This window comes from Hetaerina americana, unplaced genomic scaffold (genome assembly GCF_022747635.1).
Source record: "Hetaerina americana unplaced genomic scaffold, ioHetAmer1.1.p SCAF_3, whole genome shotgun sequence".
Lineage (NCBI taxonomy): Eukaryota > Metazoa > Arthropoda > Insecta > Odonata > Calopterygidae > Hetaerina > Hetaerina americana.
Window position 1 is genome coordinate 35,147,820 of NW_027286874.1, and position 12,010 is coordinate 35,159,829.

The following is a 12,010-nucleotide window of genomic DNA, read 5'->3' on the forward strand; positions in this document are numbered from 1 at the left end:
ATAAAACCATCAGTTTTGATACCGTGTCACACCATGCTGTAGATGATCGGGGCATAGTAGGTATTTAAAAGTAATGTTAGTCATGTAGATATTGTCCATTATGACCCAAAAACAGTCCCCTGGTGGAGACCCATGGCCTCCCTTTGATCCGTATCGGAAGCAGATATATTTCTTTTTTTCTCTATCAGGAAACTTTATGTCCTCATGCTACTTTCAAATGTTTTAAACGGCAATCGAAATTCCAATTCCAGGTCAGTGTATTTGAGCTAGGAATAGTTCCCTTCAAAAATCCCGCATTCGAAACGTTAGATTTCCCCGGAAAATATTGGAAAACTCATCGGCGTTAACGAACATTTGCGGCTTATTCTGGGGATATTTGATAAAGATTTCATTATTCAATTGTATTTCAATGCCAAAGAGTTCGATGATGGTGTTTCCCTCTTTGTACAATACATCCTTGGGTAAAATCCACACTCGTTTTTCTTATAGAGCGGAAATTCATATTAGTAGGCAACATTAATTTCACCGCCACAAATTACATCAACTGTAAAATCCAATCTCGGCAGAGAAAATAAGTTTTGGTGAGGAGTGTGACACAGAAAGATGTGAAGGAAGGTAGGGAGTGTAATGGAGGGAAAAAGAAGTGATGCATTAGCGTTATTACAATTGGAAGAGTCGAAAGAAGTAGCGTTCCCAGTTCCATAATGTTAAAAACCTTATATGAAAAAAATCATTGCAGTGCTATTGATTCCGAATCAATTTTTTAAATTTCAAACTGAGAATAGACAACGAGTGAAAGAATATTGTTCTATATTTTGCCGTTGGGCCATGATGATAAGGGTTTTGGACATTTTTGTAAATTACTTATTCTAAAATCAAAAGCTAATGACTTAGTATTATTGATTACGCAGCCCAATATTACCAAATGTGTACTTTACCCCGCATATTATATTAAAATACGATCTATATGGACGATGGATATAATTTTCAGGAACATTACCTATGCTAAATCCAAAAAATCAGTACAAAAGCCTTTTAAGTTTCTATTATTTTTTTCTAGCAAAATTTCATTAGTTACACACGATTATATCGATATTGAGTACATTTCTCCGGAGGAGTTTATATTACTTTTTTATTAGGAAGGACAGCTATAGTATTTAGTGACTTGTTAAATTTCCTTAAGATTGAAATGAAACTATTTCAGAGTGTAAAAATCATTCACCTTGACTGGGATTCGAACCCGCATCCCTCAATATCCGGCCGAGTACTCTCGCCAGTCATGCTATCGAGGCGTCCTTTTTAACTCAGATATTTTGGGGATGCCAAAGGAACAAGACGTTGTAACGAAGACGGGACTCGAATCTAAGCGGTCGCCTCGATATCTTAACTGGCTAAAGCACTCAACCGGACTTCGAGGGATCCGAGTTCGAGTCTCAGCCAAGGCGAATAATTTTTACACTCTGAAATTGTAGCCTGGTAACGCATATTACCATGGGTAATGCATTACCGTAGCGGATTTCCGTCAAAAGCTACTGTTGCCGCATCTCCCGCGATTCCTTGGAATTAACTTAAGAGGGTAACTTACTGAATTAATACTATTATTGAAAATATAAAAATTTCAAAGTGTGATGCACAATTACCCGAAGACTTTGATAAAAGTCACTGTTGCCTCATCTCCCGCAACTTTTTAAAACTATTATTTACTCTATGTCTGGGGACCCTGTGGTATCAATTTCGCCGGAGTAGTGGTTTTAGGGGAGCCGACCGACAACTGAACTCATTTGTGCCATTGGGAATGGATAGGAAAGGATGCTGGTGAGAAGCCGGCATTAGTCCGCTCTTAACGAAAGACGCCGAGGGGTCCGCAGCGCAACGTTACATCCGACGGACAGCGTATTCACTCAAAGTACCCACCACAAAGTACCCTCGGGTGCCCTCTCGAGAGATCCCTACTTAAGTAGGGATCGCTGAGTTTGGTACCATGGAAAAATATTTTCCGCTTCCGGGGTTCGGACCCGGACCCTTGTGGGTGAAAATCCAGTACGTTAGCCACTGCACCATGTTGAACCGCTGCCTATTCGCCCGAATAAAGACGTTAATCTATCTCTACTATATCTATCTATCTGCTGACAGAATGCATGGTAGTTTCAGTGAATTTTTTTTTGTCTCGCGTATTTAATTCCATTTTGTTAAAATGCATTACTTATTAGTTATTAAACACTTGTTAGCACTACTTAAGAGGTTTATTACGTCACCGAATCAAATTTAATTTAATTCTATTAAATTTCAATTTATTTATAATAATGCATTTGATGTTAGCTGACATTTAGAGGCTATTTTGTTTTATTTCCCTGTAACAGAATATTTTAAGTGGGGAATATTGATAAATGAATGGATCATAGATGTATGGATGTTCAGAATTGTACGAGTACTAGTACATAAATGCTTATATTTAGACTTGAATTGTGAAACATCTAAAGTTATGCAGATCTATACAAGGTGCATGGAATAGAAATCTCTTCGCCGCTAAATAAACGTATAAAAATCATATGTAAATAAAAGCTCACAAACTTTAAAATTTGTAAAGTTTCACAAAAACTAATAATAACAGACCAATGAATTTCTCCCTCCCTGTCTTTAATTAATACTTCAAAGAGTAAGAAAGCAATTCGCAGCAACTTTTTTCATTTATTTCAACTGGGCAATCACTTTATTATATCTATTTTTCATTGAGAAATCTTGTGATATCTTACAAAGCCATAAAAAATTGAATGAAAAGCCGACTCCTCTGAAAGCATCGAATATGATATTTTTCGAAATGCTCAAAATAATTTTTGAATAGCAACGAAAGCTGAACCATACTGAGTGGGCATTTATCTTGCTAAACGATGGACCTAATTTAATGATGAACCGTTTTGAATTGATATTTTTATGTTAAACATCTACATCTACATCTACATCTACTCAATACCCCGCAAGCCGCCGCAAGGGCGTGTGGCGGGGGGTGCTAGGACACCACCCATAATTTAGAAAAGAAAAAAAAAAAATCGCATGCAATAACGAAAAAATCACATATAAAAAAAACATGGCATACATTCATGCATGAACACTTACACCCCACACACATGCAAACACTCAAACTACCAACTAACATACACATGCACCTGAAAGTAACATCCTGGCGATATTTACGCGAATTGTAAATGAATATAATAAATTCAATAATAGCTCATCTTTGCCTTATGATCTGTATTGTCTCCTAAATATTTCATCTCGCTATAACCCTTAGTGGGATATCCTATGTAAGTGTGTGTGATGGGCTATTTTCGTCATTCAATTGCAAATACCCTCGGGACGGGATCACGTCAACTTCATTATATGCACCCCACAATATTCCGTTACTGGACTTATCTTCATAGCAAGGAGCTCGAAAGGAATTTAACATCGTTCCACGAGAACTTCCTTTGGGAATATATAGCTCGTACATGTAGCTCAATCATCTTGCTTGGCTTATTAGCTACCTTCCGTCAAAGACTAGAGACACGGGTGTAGAACTCATGTCTCCACATTGTTTCAATTATCTCCAATGCGGACTCATGTAGTGTTCACACTTTCCTCAATTATCGCAAGCTACGCTTTATTTTTAAATTTTTATGAATTTGTTTAAGGTTTTCGGAAGTATTCAAAGCCTTGATGTAAAAGCCACTGTATGAAACCGCTTTTGATATACAGGGTTACTACGAAAAAGTATAGGTTGTGAGATGGAAAACATATACGTATGAGCAAACTTGAGTTCAATTTTTCACTCTTTTAAAAAAGTATCCTTGACATCAATTATATTACCCTTTGCTTATGTGTTTATAAATACGAAATAAGTATCAGGCTGCAAAAATTTAGTGCAATATGATTAATAAGTTTTATCTTAAAATATATGGAACAAAATTCCTGAAACAATAGTTCGCTCAATGAATTTCGTTAATAATATTCAGTAACTGGCAAGAGTATAGGCAGTTCGAGCTATTGCTACTTATGTGGGGAAAAATTGAAAAGGAATCTTAAATTGGCCATCAAGCGCTTTACTATTATCTGGATAAACGAGAAAGGACAGAAAAAACGTAATACGTTTCATTTCAAATGATTTGCTCCAGAATTAATTGACAGATGAGCTTCCAGAATTAATTTTCATCGGCGAGAACGCAACGTGAATCTCTACAGTCATTTTAAAATAATTTTTTAAATGAATGTAACAGTTTTCCAGCTGAGTTCTTGGCCAGAGATGAGAGCTAGAATTTAAAGTCCCTAAATTGAAAGAGGTGTCGTAAACAATCTATAAATCCTACGTTTTGGTGGTTGTTTACGACTGGGCAGATACCCTTGATTGGTTTATGAAAAATCGAAATAACCCCCGATTCTTCTCTTTTACGGTGGTGACGCCACTTCTGGGCAACGATTAATACTTAAATTACATTGTTCGTTTGACTGGACTTTTATATAAATAACTAGTCTGTACCCAGCTACCCAAGAGAGTTTTTCATGCTCAAGTTATGACCAATCTAGCGACGGACGACGAGAAAAATTTATTCGTGTTTCAATGAACAAAATTTATTTCAATAAATAAAGGGTCTAACAGGCGGTTTGATGTTCTACCTCAATGGGTAGAGCGTTAGGCTACGGGTCGAAAGGTCCCGTGTTCAAATTTGAACCGACGGCGATCGATCCTCTGGGAAATTGCAGGTGGTCCCGATCAAGGAATAGCCAACACCCTCGCCAACTTGATGCTCGAATTTCACCTGCTTTAAGAATTCGTACGAGGTGAGCCCTACAACCATTTAAAAAAAGCAACGTTTGAGTCGATAACTACGGTTTTCTTTTGGTTAGGGGAACCTATGATTTTATGGTGGTTTTAAGAAAGGAATGCATCGTGTTATAGAGGCGGAGAGCAAGTTATGTGAAACTGTGAGCATGGTATTTGAAACAGCATATACAATGTGGCACTAGTAGACAGTATATCTTATGGGATGCGAAATAAAACACAGTCACTTTAATTGAACTTCATATTGCCGAGAACGCTATAGAACCTCATTAAATAGCACGAGATCACGTTTTTCCGACTGCTTTCCTCATTAGTTAGGTTAGCCCGTCTTAAAAGGAGAGCTACACCTTGCAAGGAAGCCAATTGAATTATGCTTTTAATTTCAAACGAAATTTGAGACTAGAGCGCCCAATGAATAACAAACTAGAAATATCTCATTGGGAGGATTATCTTACCGGATGGGCTATCAAAGGAAGAAGCTACAATTGAAAAGGATTCTAGTAAAACTCAGTATAGGAAATTTTAATTGAAATAAGAGTCATCTTCCTCATCATAATAGAAACTTTACAGCATAAATCTAAAAAAATAAATTGAATTTTCTTTTCCTAAAGGATGTTATATATATTTTTATTTTTTCATGTTTCAAAAACCATTGTTTTTTGAAGGAAAGTATGAATATTTCTCTTTAGAACAGGTGCTTGGAAAATATATGTTCATAGTGGTTCATTCAGAGCTCGAAAAACTCGGATATCTGGAATTGGAAAATAAATTTCGGGAATTGCTTTCTTTTTTGAATTTTATTCTCGTTTGATCGATTATTGAAAGAAATCAATCATCAAATCACGCTCATCGTTGGGTCATCATTTCCACTAATTCATTTAAAAAAATATTTTTTGATGTATTTACAGATACTACATTTTAGAAATGTTTTCAAATTATCTCTCTTGGTAGTTCATTATCTTTTGGAAAAAGTTTCAGATAGAGTGAATAATCTTATAGGTTAGATAGATAGACCTTAAACAGGGTCGAAGATTTTTAAAATCTATATCAATGTTTAATATTATAGGCCAACTCTTCCTCCATCGGAAAATAACGTGATATTATCTTCATATAAAACTAGTATTTTTGGAATGCTTTTTTGAAGTCATGACCGAACAAATCAATCGTTAAAAAAAATAACTAGTGGTTAAATTTTACCTTTTAATAATTATCTTGGAAACAAACACACACACACACGCTTGTGTGTGTGTGTGTGTGTGCAGCTAAAGCAATACAATATTTAATGGAAATGGGAAAAATACTATATGCCGTGGTAAAAAATGAATCTACTTGCGGCTTGTCGTTTGGAAGCTTAGCAGTAGGCATCTGCATAAAATCGTTTTCTTCGTTACGAGATTTAGCCGAGTTGTTTTGATAAATAAAAGTGAATGAATTCTAATATTCGATGTTTTCAGGCTTCACTTCGTGGATATCCATTATCACTGAAGTAAAAATATAAATGTATATTTCCACTCAATTTTATTCATTACAACTAGTTTCAACACATCGACGTCATGCTCAGGTACAGAGTTACACCTATAGGTCGATTATATATATATATATATATATATATATATATATATATATGTATATAATTATGGTGGATGTGAAGAGTGAAAATATGGCTGGATTTGGTTGAAGTTGGTGGGGGTGGTTGAGGGAAGCAGGGGCGGCGGCGAGTGGGGAGGGTAAGGTCCCAGGAGAATGGAGGTGGTCAGGAAGGTTCATGATCGGGGGTTATGAGGCATTCGTGTGCATATATTCTTACGCCGTATTTTTTAATCGGGTTTTTGAAATGAAAATTTTCGTTAGATCGAAGCAGAATCTTGGGGAAATTTATTTGGTTTGGTATAGTGGTAATGTACGAAAGCTGAGCAACGAATGTAAATATGCACCACAAATGATGGAAATAGTTTCTTTCTTTCCCCGATTTAATTTATTTTTCCAATCTTTTCTGATTGTTAAATATAAATCAAAAATTTGACATTGAACTTTATTGATTTTTAAAATTTTTATATTTCTCTGTTGCGATAGAGAAAAATTGACAATTTTGACATATCCATTTACTAACATTCCATGTCCCAAAGTATTTAATTCAAATTAGAATTCAATGACTCATTTCCATGTCCTCAAAAATGGGTAGTTGGTATTAAAATGTATGCTATCGTATGAGGAAATTCCAGACTAAGAATCGTTTTCTAATCTAATAAGGCTAAAAAAAACACTCGGCTTGCTTGAAATTAAGTTGCTGGCGCCATAGATTTTGTGCCTTGGACAGTTTGAATTTCAGTGATTGACATACCAATTAAAAAACGTTAATGAGCTATATTACTTTGCGAGCAAGTTGAAGTTGTTAATAATTACCGTAGTAAATCATTTCAAAGTTCAATTAACCGTTTCTTTTTTAATTACTCATCACAATTTTTTTGGAATGGGATTAGATATTGGAAATGGATATTTATTCGATTTCTTAAAAAATTAAGAACAAAAGTATTATGATACAGATAAAAATATTAGGCAATCAAAATTATGAAATATATGACTTTCCCGTATAGATTTTATGCAGTGAAATTTTGGGTCCTTTCGAGCCTCTTCTGGCTCCGAGGGAAAGGATCAACAGAATTTAGAGCAGATGATGACAAATATTCAATATCTCGCTGTGTATAGGTCTTCTTCCAATGTTTGGTATAATTTCACTGTTCATAATGAGATGAAACGAACAATAAGTCATGATCAATATTATACGTATTGATTCTTCAACAACAAATCTTTGCAGGGTTTCATAGCACGAGGAACAAGAAGCTGATAATATTTTCATCAAGTTTGTCAGGATCAGTTTCATCCCGCTTACAGTATTTTATATTCATCTAAATACTGAGAATAGAATTCGCGATTTCGGGATGTTGAGGCCTCGAAATTGTTGATTAACTTGAGAAACTCGATTAACCTCACGCCGTATCAAACTGTCGACCCTCGAAATTGTGACTGTCACTAGCATATTATCGCAAACTATATGTCAAATTCATATCAACTGCAATATCACATATGTATATAATTATGAGCAACTATATAATATATTTTTATACTATCAATACAAAATATATAGCGCTGAAGGCGCAGAATCTCCAGTTTTTAGTGACAATATATAATTTAAAACAATGGACTTGATACTATCCATCCAAAAAATCCTAGTACAATGAAATTCATATTTTACAATTAAAAAAATAAAACAGCTGACAAAAATTTTACTTAGGGAATGCATATTAAAAATTGTTGAAATTCGAAATTGTATGTATTTAACTCCTCGTGAAGTATGTTTAAAATTCTAGTCTTAGCTAACCGCTCAATAAGCACAACGCACTCGTCATTTTCCACAGTACTTTCACTTTTATACGACGCGACGATCGTTGCGACGCTACATTATCAGGTACGTAGACATGGGTACAAGGATAATATAGTTCGAAAAGGGGGGCTCAGGTGAGCTGTAGATTGTGGAAAGGTATTGTGGAAAATCAAGTGAGAGTTCTTATTTAGCACAAAAAAATCCACCAAGTGACGCATACTACGGTTACATTTATAAACTTGGCTTTCATCTTCGCTATAATGGACTGAAATATATGTGGATCTGACTTCTGTGTTGATGCATGATTTTTTTGAATTAGTATTAGCCTATTTTGTGTAGATTCATGATGACTGACGGAGAATGAAAAATGAATTAAATCTTTAAATGGAGAAACTTGTATTGGAATGTGAATAACCTTGTCAGGGAGTTCAATCTCGTCAATTTACAATAAGAGAAACTTTTCGATTAATGGAAGAAAAAACTTCAAAACTCACTTATTGAAAAGGTTTTTCACCTCAAGAAACAGTGAATAATGCTTGAGCGGTGGTGATATTTCAAGTAATCTTCTTTTCTATAATATTAAATGTAATTCTTATGTCAAATTATTGATTGACCGACTTTACATCTAGGCAACTCCTTAATTTGGAAGTTAGGCGACAAATTATATTTTCTGAATGACAAATATTTTTTCTCCCCAAGTCGCTCATTTAACTATCCCGTCACCACCACAGCCACCAAACTGAAAGTTGATTTGATAAGTGAGGGTAGTTTACATTGTTGTTACATTGTTTACATTGTGCCATGCCGGTTGTGATATTAAAACACTTTTCGCAAAGAAATCTGCTACCCAAGAACCTTCACAGATCGGGTAAATCTGAGAACGTACAAAATCATCGAGTGATTAAGAATCATTCCATGACTTCCAGTCTATAGTTTAATGTAAAAGTAGTCAGTTATATTTAATGCATTGAAAAGATTACCACAAAATCTTAATAGAATATTTTCAATGGCTAATTGGGATGTCCTCCCGTGTAATTCTAGTTGAAATAGTATTTAAGCCTACTTGGGAGTGAAATTAATTCGTACTCTTTCTACAGATAAATAAAGACCACTACGTTATATCATAACCCCCCAAAACGGAGACCCCGGAGGTATTCGAACAGCCGCCGGGTAATCAGTTTGGGATGACAAGAGTTGTTTCATAAAAAATTTTACTGTCGGCCTTAAATGTGTTAATTCGTTTTATTTTATTTTCCATTTCTATTAGCCATTGTACTCTTGGTTCGCCAGAAGTAACAAAAAAAAATCAACGTGAATCGAGGAAATAATTTCATATGCAGAAGCGCGAACAGGAACAGTCAGAACGAGCAAACAAAATTAACATCTATGGCTTGGTTGGAACAACCGACGCTGCTTCCTTTTCTCTATGAAACTACTATTGTCTACTTGTTTCAATTTATGGGTAAAGGATAGTCATTAATTTGCCATGTTCATCCTTTGGAAAACGTAAATTTTTCTTTACTTTTATTCTTCGGGGTATTTCAAATAATTTCTAAATAAATTATTTCCGTTTCACCATTTTAAACTTTTGGGAGATGTAATTGTTAAGAGAAAGAATATGGGATGTTGCAATTCCATGTTATCTCATTGTGTTATCCCATGGAGGTACCACTTCTTCCAAAAATCGTAAACTCTGATGGTAGTTTCTGATATTTACATTTTCCTCCTTTATATATTATTAAGGGTCTATCATGTATTGTTATTTAGTAGAGATTTTGTAATCCAAAATTATGACAACTGGGCTATTTTGGTTAGCTTCTAAATAAAATACTAATTTTAAATACATGGCTTGTAATAATGCACCATTTGCTACTAGCAACCATAATCCTCAGTCAGAACTTTGTGTTGCTGTCCAATGATAATTAAACTTGACCTATCTGAAACAAATGGGAAACTTGCTAAAGTGCACTCGAGCACTACTGGGGCTGTAAAGTGGCAGGCACAATGACCAAATCTTGGCTTGTTCTGGCATCCCGAGGTGACACCAAAAATCGGTCTCCGAGACACCGCGACAAAAGTTGTGCGTAGTTCCCTGTAAGTGTCAAAAGCTTCGTCGAGCGCGCACCCGGGGAGGGGCGTCGCCGTTTTCAGAAGCCTCAAGACCGCGGTGAGACTCAGGTCCGCGGGTGCCGAGGGGATCTGGGCTGCATAGCCGCTCGTGGTTCCGCCTCCATTCGTCTCAACCGGCGGAAGTGAGGGATGGAGATGAGGAGAGAGTCGGCGCAGGAACGGGCTGGTGTTGAAGTTTCTGGGAACGGTTAAGTTCGAGAGAGAGGAAGAACCCGTGGGAGAGAGAGAGAGAGGAAGCAGCCGAGAGAGAGTGAGAGAGAAAGCCGAGGGAAAGGAGGTGGGGGCCTGTGAGTGCACGGCGAATTAAAGATGCCGCAACAACGGCCACGTGGGAGTTAGGTGACGGTGGGGAGAAGGCGATGCGTTTCAAAGTGTCTGTGTTTACATGTGCAGGGAGGCATGGAATGGAGGGAGGGTCGGCTCCTCGGTGGGATACGAAGGGCCACATACACGAGGAATCCCAAGTCACACGAGTGCCCGCGATTGCGACTGACGTAGCTGTGGAGCGGATTTGAGGCTGGAGGGAAGGGATGGGAGCACAAGGAAAGGGGGCGGAGCCAGAAGAATGGCTCCTCTCCGTAACAGGCGGGCGGGCGCAATGCGGGAATGACAATTCGGTCTGCGCGGATGAATAGATTCCTGGCAGATCTATGAGCGTGTCAATAATCCCTCGATTCTGCCGTCACCACTGCGACGGGAGGGGGCGGGGCGCCCACGCGAGTTGGCCAGGGATGAGAGGCGGGCAAGATAGTGAACCTCACGGGGAACAAAAGGAGCGGATCTCTTCACTATCCACGACCCCTTCTACCCAAATATGAAACGAAGGTTAGTGGCAGTGAGGAGGCGTCAGAGAAAAGCAAAGCGGTGATGTTTGAACGTGACGAGTTGGGAACGCCGGTAGAGAGGATCCATAACGACGTTCCACACGTTTGACGTGATGCGGCGCGTCTGTCGTCGGTCAATTGTGACTGGGCGTAGTACGGCGACCTGGATTTGCCAATGGTCCCGTCGACCATGTCATTGTACCTGGGTCTGCATACGAAGAGGGTATCTAACCCTGAATCATGTCCATCAATTTGACCCGGGTATTGAGTAACGGATAGAGATTTATTGGGGTTTGGTTCAAATGACAACTTTCCTCTGGCCCTTTGGCGTTCAATACCAAAATATATATTTAGATGTTGAAGTTTATAAGTAAGATTATGACCATTATTCTTTCCTAGTTGCTTATAAATTGATAAAAGTTATCATCATATAGATGGCATTGTCATCTGCTTTAACAAAACTTATTGCGAATTCGCTTGTTCAACATATTTTCTGTAACAAATGATTTAAGAAATTTGGTAAGCCCACAACTTATTCTGAAACATTTGGAAAAGTAAGGGCCGGGTGAAATTTAAGAAAAACAATCAGAGCATAGCAACGTGAGTATTCTAGTTGTTTGTTACAGTTTTATACGAAAATTTGCTATGTTTTATTGTTCATTTCTCAGTGTTTTGTGCGAAAGATTTTGTTGGAATTTAAATTTCTTAACTTCAAATTTCCCGAATGCATTAACTAACTTAATGTTTTATTACTTCTTACTGTTCATCCTAAAAAGTGTATGCATTTTCAAAGACTGGTATATATTCATAATTTTCCTTTGCAGTTAGTTGTTTGTTTCCCTTAACGGAATTTCTGGCACT

The 12,010-nt window shown here is 37.0% G+C and overlaps 1 protein-coding gene across 1 annotated transcript in view; it reads right to left on the reverse strand.

Annotated features, from left to right (window-relative positions):
* Nucleotides 1–12,010, reverse strand: part of LOC139689989 (uncharacterized) — a 335,109-nt gene that overhangs the window by 90,106 nt on the left and 232,993 nt on the right. The gene's annotated exons all lie outside the window — the stretch shown is intronic.